Below are 11,614 nucleotides of genomic sequence, written 5' to 3' on the forward strand. Positions count from 1 at the left end.
TACCGAAAGTAGAAAAGGCAGATCAGGAAGGAAGCTTTCTTTGATAACTCAAGAAGCAGTGCCCTACTTTTTGTAACTAGATCATGGGGTACCTTAGAACACGCAGCTACAAAAAGAAATTTAACAATGAAGATGACGCATGTGCTGTATGTGGTAACCCCAGTGAAACAATGACCATATTATACTCGAATGTAATGGTATCCATCCGGAAGTCGATGCAGGCGCAGTCACTCTTCCTGAAGCTCTGGGGTTTAGAGATACCAGTGGCCAGGTGAATAAACTGGCGGTGGAAGCTAGCAAAAAACGACTGGAAGATTGGTGGCTTAAAGCAGAAAAATGGCATAATGTTAGTAAAGTAGAAACAAAAATTCAATAAACGGAATGATGGTATAGTTAACCAATCTAAAACAGTAATTAAGATATAGGGAGAAAAATGGGCATAATAGCTACTGCTACCACCCCGTTTCAAAGGGGACGCTTCTATATCCCATCCATTCATCCATGCGGTTTAGGGCATTGTTAACACATTGTTTGCACGTGAAGGCTGCCCGCCTTCTTCTGTAAGTTCCTTGAAAACATTAACCTGGACTCGAAATGGTGTAGCAGTTGACGACTTTTGTGTATACGTTTGTGTGTTTGGCGGTAAAGCTTGGCGGTGGTTCATCGTCATCATCATCATCATCATCATCAGCCTGACTATACCCATTACAATGCGAAGGCCTCTCCCATATTTCTCCAATTAACCCGGTTCTGTGCTAGATGCATCCACTTGACACCTGCGAACTTCTTGACCTCATCCGCCCACCTAACTTTCTGCCGCCTCCTGCTACGCTTTCCTTCCTTTGGAATCCAGTTTGTTACCCTAAGCGACCATCGGTTATCCTCTCTTCGCACTACATGTCCTGCTCATGTCCATTTCTTCTTCTTAATTTCCACTAGAATTCAGTAACTTGAGTTATTTTTCTGACCCACTACAGAGATCCTACTACAGATCTATGCCAAAAACTCTTGCAACCAATATTTAAGTTTTGCTATGGTCGAGCAATCGGCACCAGGATAATCGCGAGGCTAACATCACCAATAGCTTATAGCTCAGCAGCTTTAAACTATAGGATGACATATTCTCTGGCTTTAACTATATCTGGTGACCGGAGGCGCGAAGATAAAAAAAAAAAAAAAAAGAAGAGCCAAAATGGTACAAATTTTCGATAAGACGTATCACACCAGCCTTATCTTTTTTCGAACATTTTCTCGCCCTTGCGATGAGCGTGCACAGGACGGTAACTGCTGTCTAAGGCTACTTAAACATATTTATTAAAGAGGCGTGCTATAATTGCGCTTTAGTGACCATTGCATGTGACCTTGATATGGGCAAAGTTGAGAATTCATGCCGTCTCTTTCCTTTCCTTTCTTGCAGGTCTGACAGCGTGAGCGAGCCAGAGCAATCCACCCAAGACAAGCAAATTACGCCAACAAGCTGCGTCTTGGAAAAACGCATGGACTTCGATGGTTTACCAAATAAACTGCAATGGATTGCTAACAGGAGCATTCGTTTCCGTTGTGTTATGTTCAACAAACCCCCAGGAGCTAACAAAGAAATGCGGTTCGAAAGAATGTGCGCTTGCTGCTACCACAAAGTTTCACCGGATTATAAGAAAATTACAATTGTGCGTGATGTAGTAGTATGCGGTTATTTTATTACATATCCAAAAGAAATTAAAAGCTGGTACCAGGCCCAGTATCTGCTATCTGATATCTGAAGCACCTGAACTGGCCCACTGGGCAGGCGGAAATAAAGGGATAGTGAGGAAGCGGCATAGGAAATCAAAGAGGTAAGCGACAGGGAGAAAGGGAAGGTAAAAAAAAAAAATTGCCGACGATTACGTTACTTCCTAATGTGAAATTTAAGCGCAGCTCATCAGCTGTTTCAGCTTTTCGATAGATTGAGGCAAAGAATTCGAGCAAGACATTTATGTACAATTACAGACAAATCTTACATGAACGTTCCAAAACAAGCCGAATGCGCGCTGCCAACGCAAGTGCATGCATCTGACACCTCCGCCCCGCAGGCCGGCTCATACGGTAGTTCAGCCCCTGTGATATGTCCGTGCCGCTCACTCTATATGCGGACAAAAACGCTGCACATTTCCACACAGGGAAAAGTAAGGTCTCGGCTTCTGTCCAGTTGGCGAAGGATCCCACAATAAATAATAACGTACATGTAAAAGGCAAACGACGCGTTGATCATCGCACCTGCCCTGCTATATACTCGGTTAAGTAATTCAAAGCGTTAAGCGCAAAAAAACAAAATTCGGTCAGAGACGATCGGTTTTCTAATGTATTTTTCTTGGCCTTCGTCAACTGTGACCGCGATATCTTTCAGGTGTTCCATAATGTCGACTGCAACAGTGAAAGTAAGTTCTTTCCGATCTTCTTCATTGGTGGTTTTACGGAAATTAGAAAGAGATCAAAAACGAATTATTTATAAGCAAGAAATATATGCAAGGTATATACAGGGACATGCATCGACAAACTCTCTGGGCACCCTGCGGATAGCCTCTCTTGGCCAATCGAGCATGTGGTCTGTCCACCTATTTTTTGTTGCAGAAGCTGTTGGAGCATTGCGAAAGGCAGTTACTAATTGGCCCAATTCCCTCGCCTCTCGCCCCTGCCACTGTAATAGATTATTGTGCTCGTAATCTCGCCCCGCGTACTCCGTTGGCGAGATACTGGTAATTACCCACGATCCTGATTAGGCCATAGGTCGCGTTTGCCTTTCGCAGTGCAGCCCACGACTGGAAAGCAATGCGGTGGTAATTAAATATTAAAACATCTCCCACTCTCTCCATATACATATGAGTAATGAAAATAAACTACAGCCTCCCCATCCCTTCAGTTTCAAGTTTTTCATTTCTTCAGAAGTTATCTGGGAATTTCTGTCTCCTTTGTAGTTATACATTCGATTGTCTTAACAGAGCTTATCGCACGCGCAATCGTGCACGAAGGGGACGGGGTGAACATAATCTACCAAGACAGATAGGATGTGACCTGCCAACACAAGTGCACCTGACACTTCCGCCGTGCTCATCCGCACCTACGGTCATTTAATTCTTATGCCCGTATACCGTTCACTGTATAGACACACTGCAGAATACTGCACATTTCTGTAGAGCGATGAATGAGGTCTGGGTTTCTGTGCAACTCGCAAACAATTCCCCAATAAATATTAAGACAATAAAAAAAGAAGGCAAACGATGCGTCGAACCTTGCACAAGTGTATGAGAGTATATGGTCGCATCGCGGCAGTAATTGCAACATCAGAGACGATTGTCAATCTTATCATTCAAGCAAAGGATGCAAAGCTATAGATAGGCCAATATATCGGTATATACCGAGTGCTATACTGAAAAAAAAAAAAAAAAAGAAGAAGAAGAAGAAGAAGAAGAAAAGAAAACAGGTGATCCCCATGAATATGTTGCGAAACACACAACCATTCCTAACTAGGTGTTTAAAACTGCCTTCTTTGGGCTGCTGACAATGGTACCTCCTGCGCTTTTGCATCTCATTGACGGGCGGAAAGGTATACGCACCAATGGTGACGAACGTGCCCTGCATAGTGATCGAAACTCACTCTCTCGCAAGATCAGCTAGCGCTTGTTGAGCGGGCCGAAGAGACGGCAAGAACCAACGGGATCCTGTACCTATAGGGACACCACCCGAAGCTCAAGACCCCAACCCCTAAACCCCTTGCCAAGTTGGCGAAATAAATTTTTATACTATACTATACTATACTATACTATACTATACTATACTATACTATACTATACTATACTATACTATACTATACTATACTATACTATACTATACTATACTACTACTCGCACGGAAGGGGTATCCTCAAACCATAGGGTGCCATGTAGTCGCTACTTCAATGCAGCGCAACTTTAGGATGAACCAGAATCCTGGGCATAATAAGCTAGCAAATTACATTTTTTTGTATAATGTTATGCAAGTTTGGGCTCCCCTGAACATGCAACCAACTTATGTAGGGGCCTTGACGACTGTCATGGAGACCGCCTGCTAAAGGTTACACGGGCTCGGTGCAGTTTTTCACTACGTGGGAGACAATGTATCGCTCGCTCCATACATTAATCATTGTTGTTGTGCGATATGCGAGAATGCGACCAATAGGGAACCACTTTGTCCGTAAAAAGGAAACTTCGCTGTCTTGAAACTCCGAACGCAGAAAGATATGAGCGGACAGTGTTCCTCATTTGATTTGGCAACCGTATAAGAAGGTTAGTAAAATATTTCTACACACTTGTTTCTATTTGTACGCGCCTGTGTAATATTTATGCACACAGTCTTCTTTCATCTTAACATTGTTGAGTGCAATCGACGTGAAACTTTCAAAAATTCCTAAAAATAAAAAATTAGAAAATAAGAAGTACATTTGAAGGAACAAACACACAGCGCCGGCTGACACTATTTACTTCTAATTAGCGAAAGCTCTAAATATATATGTATATATTTTAAAATTTAGTTTCTTCTTCTAAAAAGTGATAGGACGTATGTGTGATGTCAACGGCTCCAAATTCCCCACTGTCACAACTATACCTCACTGGGTCACTGCGTTAATTAAAAGGTTATTTAGAGGGTGCCAGTTTATGCACTTGTACAATAGTTTGTTTATGTAAAGTTTCGCACAACTGCATCTGCCGCTACAGTGGGTTTGTTCGTGCAAATATTTTTCTTCTATTTTTTAGCTGCTTATATTTACGAATTTCATAAGGTGTTCGCTGAAACGCTATGTTTATATACATACGCCCGTTATTAATTTCTGCAATTCTATAATAAGGAAGTGATTACACACTGAAATCCGCTTAAGCGAAGCCATGCGGCAACAAAGGGAGGCTATGCAGCTTTCTATAAGAAACTTCGCGTCTTGGTCGCAGGTTCTAACCTGAGACCGTCGCTCTACCAGCTGAGCTAACAAGGAAAGTTAGAGGATGGTGCGGCTATCGAAGCGGGAATTATGTTAGTTCAAAATTTAGGGGAACCCCCAAGGTGGAGTTAAGTTTGTAATAAGGGAGTGATTAGTCATTTACATCCACCTAAGCGCAGCCCCATCGTCCTGCTTCTGTATGTTAGAACTCCGTATAGCTGCACTTAGGCAGATGACAATAAGTAATCAGTAGTTATCAGTATCACAAATTCTACTCCGGAGATATCTCCTAAACTTTGGACTGACTTTTCTCCAGTTCTGCACATTCCGGTTAATTCGCAGCTAGGGATCTTGGTGGAATTACCGGCGAGCCGAAAATACTGTGCACGAATAATTCGGGCGCGGAAGTTGCATTCGCGCTGAAAGATCCATGCAGCACTTCGATAAACAAGCATATGTTATGATTTTTTACCATTTCATATGCGTTATTATTTTCTTTTTAAGAGCAGACTTGGAGTCGGAGGAAGAGCAGGAGACAAATACTGATATGGGAACGAGTAGAGTAGTGAAGGATTAGACAGTTTAACAGGAAAGCGGAACAGGCCAACTCGCCTTGACTAACGAGCAATAAAATACACAGGGCGCGGCCCATTTGTTCTCTAAAGAAAATTCTGCTGCCTCATCAAAAACACAGCAAAGCAGCTGGTAGCCGCCCCAGGTGCGAGATGGCGTCTTTTAACACCCCAGGTCATCAAACATCGTCGGAAACCTCAGAAGTCTTACGATCTCGCAATTGAATTGTAGGGGTTTCCGACAAAACCGGAACAATCTGCAAATACATACACAAAACGGAGGCGAACGGCCTCCAAATATAATTATTGCATCACAAGAAACACTCGGCAATGTTAAATATCAGAACAATAAAACAAATATGAAAACAAAATTTCGCAGAAATACCAAATTGCCACGGTGTATAGTTCAAAGAAACCTCACAGTCATCGAGCATCCATGAACGTCGAGGTGTCAGATATGGACTGTCTCGTAATATAACTTATGCCGCAGATGATACATTGTTTGCCCTTCATACTAAACATTTGCGATAGCCCATCATCCAATAATTAAGGCCATTAACAAAAGTCTGGCGATAGGTGCACAGACTATACGGCCTGGGGATTCTGAAGTAATGATAAAAAGAGAAGACAACTATATGGAACAACATCCAGCTTGCGCGCGGGCCTCAAAATAAAGACCGGCTCAGTACACAGGCAGGCGCTTCCGGAGCTGACACTCACGAAGTACCTATATGACAATATGTGAGCACGGCCGGTCTCGAGGGAGAGCGCGCTCTCCCTCGAGACCGGCCGTGATGTGAGAAATTGAGGCGTAACCACTACATTGTAAGCCCTACAATCACCGTAAATGACTTGAAAAACATAGCCAAGAAACCGGTCTGCACTGCGGATTCGGAAAAGACGCAAACGGTCAAAAAGGAAATTAAAAACCTAGAGGATTGGGTAGAAAATCTGAGTAAAGATGCTTAAAAATCAATTCAGAAATCCCTTCTTCGTATCTGTGGATAGTCTCATGCAAATGTGTATAGGACGCATATATGAAGGCCTTTGGAGAAAGCGGAAATTTAACAGACAGCCAAATTCGAGGCCGGATAAGGAAATTGAAAGTTACGCACGGAACCTAATCGGTCAAGCAGCAATGGAAAAATAAAAGCTTGTGATCAGAACGACAATCTTGGGCTCAAGGACACGTGGCATCTAATTTAGGTATTTGTTGGATCCGAAGCCGCACATAGAAAGCACATAACCAGATTTATACACAATTATAGACGGGGAACTCCTGGAGGAGATTAAGCAAAATACATTGACACGTCGAGTAAGACAACTCTTTCAGCCTCCTCCAGGGTATAAAGGGATCCCAACCTGTATTCTCGACGAGGAGCTTCGAGATTCGGAGGTGTGCGCTGAGCTCCAAAAACTTACACCTCAGTGGAGCAGACGGGCCATGAATAAGACATTCACGAACTTTAGACGATGCACCAAAAGAGGTGCTCACAAAATACTTCAGTGAATGCTGCGAGAATGCGGAGCTCCCATCGTCTTAGAATCATTAAGAATTTATAACGTTCATATAGAAACTTGGAAATAAAACGCAACACATAATGTTATAGAGATCACCTGCAGAATAAATTCTTCACCCAAATCGTAAAAAAAGGACTATAGGGCAATAATAGTGTGGGCCCTACAAAAGCTTGACAATGCGTGTCAAATGAGGCAATCATGCGCGAGTTAGAAGAGTTAGAACTGAGAGCTGGACACACACACACACACACACACACACACACACACACACACACACACACACACACACACACACACACACACACACACACACACACACACACACACACACACACACACACACACACACACACACACACACACACACACACACACACACACACACACACACACACACACACACACACACACACACACACACACACACACACACACACACACACACACACACACACACACACACACACACGCACGCACGCACGCACGCACGCACGCACGCACGCGCGCACACACACACACACACACACACGCACACACACACACACACACACACACACGCACGCACACGCACAGAGACATGTAATGAAATGAAAGCACTTATCCGAAAGAACAACCGACCTCCAGTTGGGCTTCATCAAATCCCAAAACATTTTCTCTGTGATTCTGGGGCACACCTCAAGGATCAGTTTTACCATATTTTCTTTTCAACAGCGTGCTTCCTGAAAATTGCAAAAAAAAAAAAAAAAAGAACACACACTAGAGCAGTCATTCATTATAGGCAGACGACGTAACCATATATGTGGGAACCGGAAGCGATAGGGAGGTCGTATATATATGAACCCTGCAAGCAGGATCGGGCCAAGTATCCCAACTATAGAAAAGAGTGGGTATCTCACGCTCACCTAAAAAGTCACATTAGGAGTCAGCCAGGAGTTAAAACGCCCCCTTCAGACATTAAGGTGAAGATGAGCAGCATGCAATAAGTGCCAGAAGTTCAAAACATCTTAATTCTGGGGATATACAGCCCTGGCCAAAAGTCCTGACGCCAAACGATTTTTGTCTCAGCTACAAAATGAAGCCGTCATTAAAGGCCAAAGGGCATTTAAAATGTCAGGAAAAGCTTTCTTAACCCACTAAGAAACTACCTCAAAACATTTCACAGCTTTGTATTCTTTATTGGCGCCGTGACGGCTTCATTTTGCGGCTGAGGTGAAAATCGCTTGGCTTCAGGACTTCCGCCCGATGTACCATCTTTGCCAAAAGTAAGCAGGCTGCATGTTCCGCTTCTCAGACGGGTAGCGGAGAATTCGTACCACTTCTGAAGCTGTAAATATGTGCAACGGAAAGGAGAGTTCTTGTCGTCACTTCTCAACAAATTGTGATCGTCTTTGGATCAACGATGGCTTCAGAATACAAGCGGGATGCAAAACGTGCAGCCTGGTTACTTTTGGCAAAGACGGTACATATAGAACGGTGAGAGAACAGCCGTTGGCCTCATGATAAATAAAGGTACATATATATAAGGCATACATAAAGGACATATATTGGTATCAGATTAATAAATATGCGCCTTTTTTGGGGTATCTTCACTTAAAAACCAACCACACAGAACGGCCAGCTAACAAAACACTTTCCAAAGCAGACGTGTACAGCCCATTACACTGACCACTAAACAAGGGTGAAATCAATACAGAAAAGAAATATTCACACTCGTCATCGTCAAGTTCAGTAAACATATTAGTCCAATATCCAGATAATAACGCCTAATCAGTCTTGCCAATTGAGCTGCAAGGTGCCTATCGAGGTAAATTAACTTCATCATTCTATCCAAGTCTATAGGCCCCCATAGAGCGGATACATCTTTCCGTCGTGAAAAACAGGGAAATTTGGAAGAAAAAGCGGAGAGGTCACCGTGATGGATGATTCTATGGCTTGCTACACCGCTTATATTACTCCTTCCCCATCGCCACCCATTAGATCTCTGCCCTATGAATTCAACAACCGACCATAGCCCATCAAAATAATTCGTGAAATAAACGTTTCTGGTGGTTGTCGAAGAAAATATGCTTCGTTGCGTTTCGTTACGCGTCGCTTTTCTCAATACCTCAAGGCTCGCAGCTGTATCAACTCGCTAATGTTTAGGAGCTTGTGAATAAGCAGGAAAATAACCCAGGAGGACGGCCCTCGCGAAAATGTCGAAGTATATACGTACGAAAATAGCGTGGAAACAGAAGGGAAAAAATAATAAGTATACAGGAACGTTAGAGCTTAGTGTATGCTACGCAACAAAAAAAAAAGAAAAAAAAAACAGGAAGAGGGAACACCGCACCGGCTAAACGAAGAAGAGCTCAGCCAACACCGCGGCCGTCGGCGCCTGTCGCCGCTCCTTTCATGTTTTTGCCTCCACGCTTTTTCTCTGAGCCTTCTGTCACCGCCATCTCCTGCCGGCTCGTTTCTTCATTTATTCTTCTTGCGCGCGCCGAAAAGAGGGTAAAAGAAAAAAAAAATGTAACCGCCTCGTAACAGGCGAGCCGAGAGAAAACGCAAAGCTCGAGAAAGAAGGAAAAAATGAACCGGACCTCAGAGCAGGCCGAGGTACGACACCATAAATCATTCATGGTCTTCGAGCAAGAAAAGTCGAGCAGCATAGTTTCACCCTACGAGTCTTCACAGAGATCCGAAGAGCCAGCCCGGAAAGGGCAGCGGCTGAAAGAGGGAGAGGGCAAACGGCACCCCGCTGCCCTGCGGGGCCTCATGGGGTTAGACCAGAATTTTCATTCCTCGCGGCATCGCAGGCAATCCGTCACTCGCGCGGCTTTTTTCCACTCCCCTCGCGACGTGTACAGTTCATCGAGTTCACCATGCAAATTCGCAGCGCGCGGTGTGTCTACGCGAAAATAGCACGCGAGACGCTGCACACGTGAAGACACCATGCATCCTTGACATTCAACGCGGGACACAAATCCGAGCTGGAGGGCGAAGACGCGCCGGTAAGGTGCCATGGTTGAAAATGTAGCGAGAGCGAATCACGGACAGTGCGTGCGTGTCCATGGTATCATCAATGGAAAATATGAACGTTGGTAAAGACTAAGGTATACGGTCTTCTACGTAAACGTTTCAAACTGTTTGTACAGCCTTTATCAAAAGTTCACAGCCCAGGGGGTCTATACTTCTAAGTGATACAATGTGGCTCGTAATGCATGCATTCCCAGGTTTCCACACTTGCTGAAGGCAAGAAGGTTTTTCGTCCTACCCTCTCCAATGGCTAGGACTTCCACGATTATTACAGAAGTTATATTATACGGCTTAAAAGCAAACCTTCTGGGCTGTAAACTTTTGATAAAGACTGTACGTAAACATTTCACATGTAGGCAAATATTACGTAAACTGTTTGTGCGTAAGAAGGTTTGTATGTAAACATCTAAATCTGAGTAATAAACATATTGACGTTCGATGTTGAGTTGCCATTGAAGCCACCTAACCGCCATATATCAATCATCCTGGTTCGTAGCAGCAAGATTATGCCAAGAAATAAATTTAAAAAAAAATGTAATTCATAGCCGAAACTGACTGGTCAGGAAACGAATTCTTCCTTGCACATCGCAAATGTTCACCTTGTGTTCACCGAGTCTTTTCGGCATCGATAGAATGTTCACTCACTGCTCACTTGTCGAAGGCGATAGCAGTGAGGATGCAAAAACCTAACTGTTGTCCACTTTCATCATCTTTCAATCACTATATACTTTACAAAGGTCTCAAAGCTCCTCCTTCTCCTTCGTCATCGATTGTCCAAACCCGTTAGTTCGATCACCCATAATTAATTGTCCTTGAGCCTTGACTGTCTGCTGCACCCATTCAATAAAAAGGGGTTGATTGGCTATTGGAAAAAGGGGCACATCGACCTTATGTCACGGCGAAACGTTGTGTCAGCAGTGGAACGGGCGAAATTCAATTTAACTACGATCAGTCAGCTTTTCCTCTCAGTGACGGGCGAACTCTTTCCTCTCCTCGCACGGACGTGACCCATGAAATAGTTCCCTCAGGTCGTCGTCGATATAAGAACCACGAAAAGCGCCGCCTTTTCGGCCAGTGCGCGATAAAATTAAGCAGGGCACCTGAAAAGTGAAATAAATGTTCTTATTCCCCCTCGAAGTTTAATGAAACGGCAATTTCTTGACGCGAGGCGAAGGCAAAGTGTCCTCGCGAAGCCTTTCTTCCCGATATGTTTTTTTTTTTTTTCGTTACATTCCTTTTTCTTTCATTGTGTTCCGCTGAACGAGCTGCTTTTCTCGTTCACATCCTGTGACCCATAAAGGGCGACAGTGAAGTATCGCACATAGTCTAGCAGAAAGTGCTACGGCAGGCGGATTGGTGACGTTGACAGATTGCGCCTGGAGGTATAAGGTGCCTGCCTCGAGGCGTTAAGTAAGACTAGCCAGATTTCTCGCCAAATCGAGTAAACGCACGGTGACATGCAGCGCGAAGGTCGTCGCTTGTATATAGTCATGGCATTGCGCTATGCTTTGATGTAGCTACAATGAAAGGCTTGGTGAGAGAGAGAGATAGAGAGAGAAAG

The 11,614-nt window shown here is 43.9% G+C and overlaps 1 long non-coding RNA gene across 1 annotated transcript in view; it reads left to right on the forward strand.

Moving 5' to 3' along the window:
• Positions 1–1,547, forward strand: part of LOC146186466 (uncharacterized) — a 483,156-nt gene extending 481,609 nt beyond the window's left edge. Inside the window, exon 5 of the long non-coding RNA XR_014707857.1 lies at positions 1,418–1,547. This is a non-coding gene — a long non-coding RNA (uncharacterized LOC146186466). The remainder of the gene's footprint in view (positions 1–1,417) is intronic.
• The last annotated feature ends 10,067 nt before the right edge of the window (positions 1,548–11,614 follow it).

The sequence above is a fragment of the Amblyomma maculatum genome, chromosome 6 (genome assembly GCF_055883805.1).
Source record: "Amblyomma maculatum isolate TAMU_Amacu chromosome 6, ASM5588380v1, whole genome shotgun sequence".
Lineage (NCBI taxonomy): Eukaryota > Metazoa > Arthropoda > Arachnida > Ixodida > Ixodidae > Amblyomma > Amblyomma maculatum.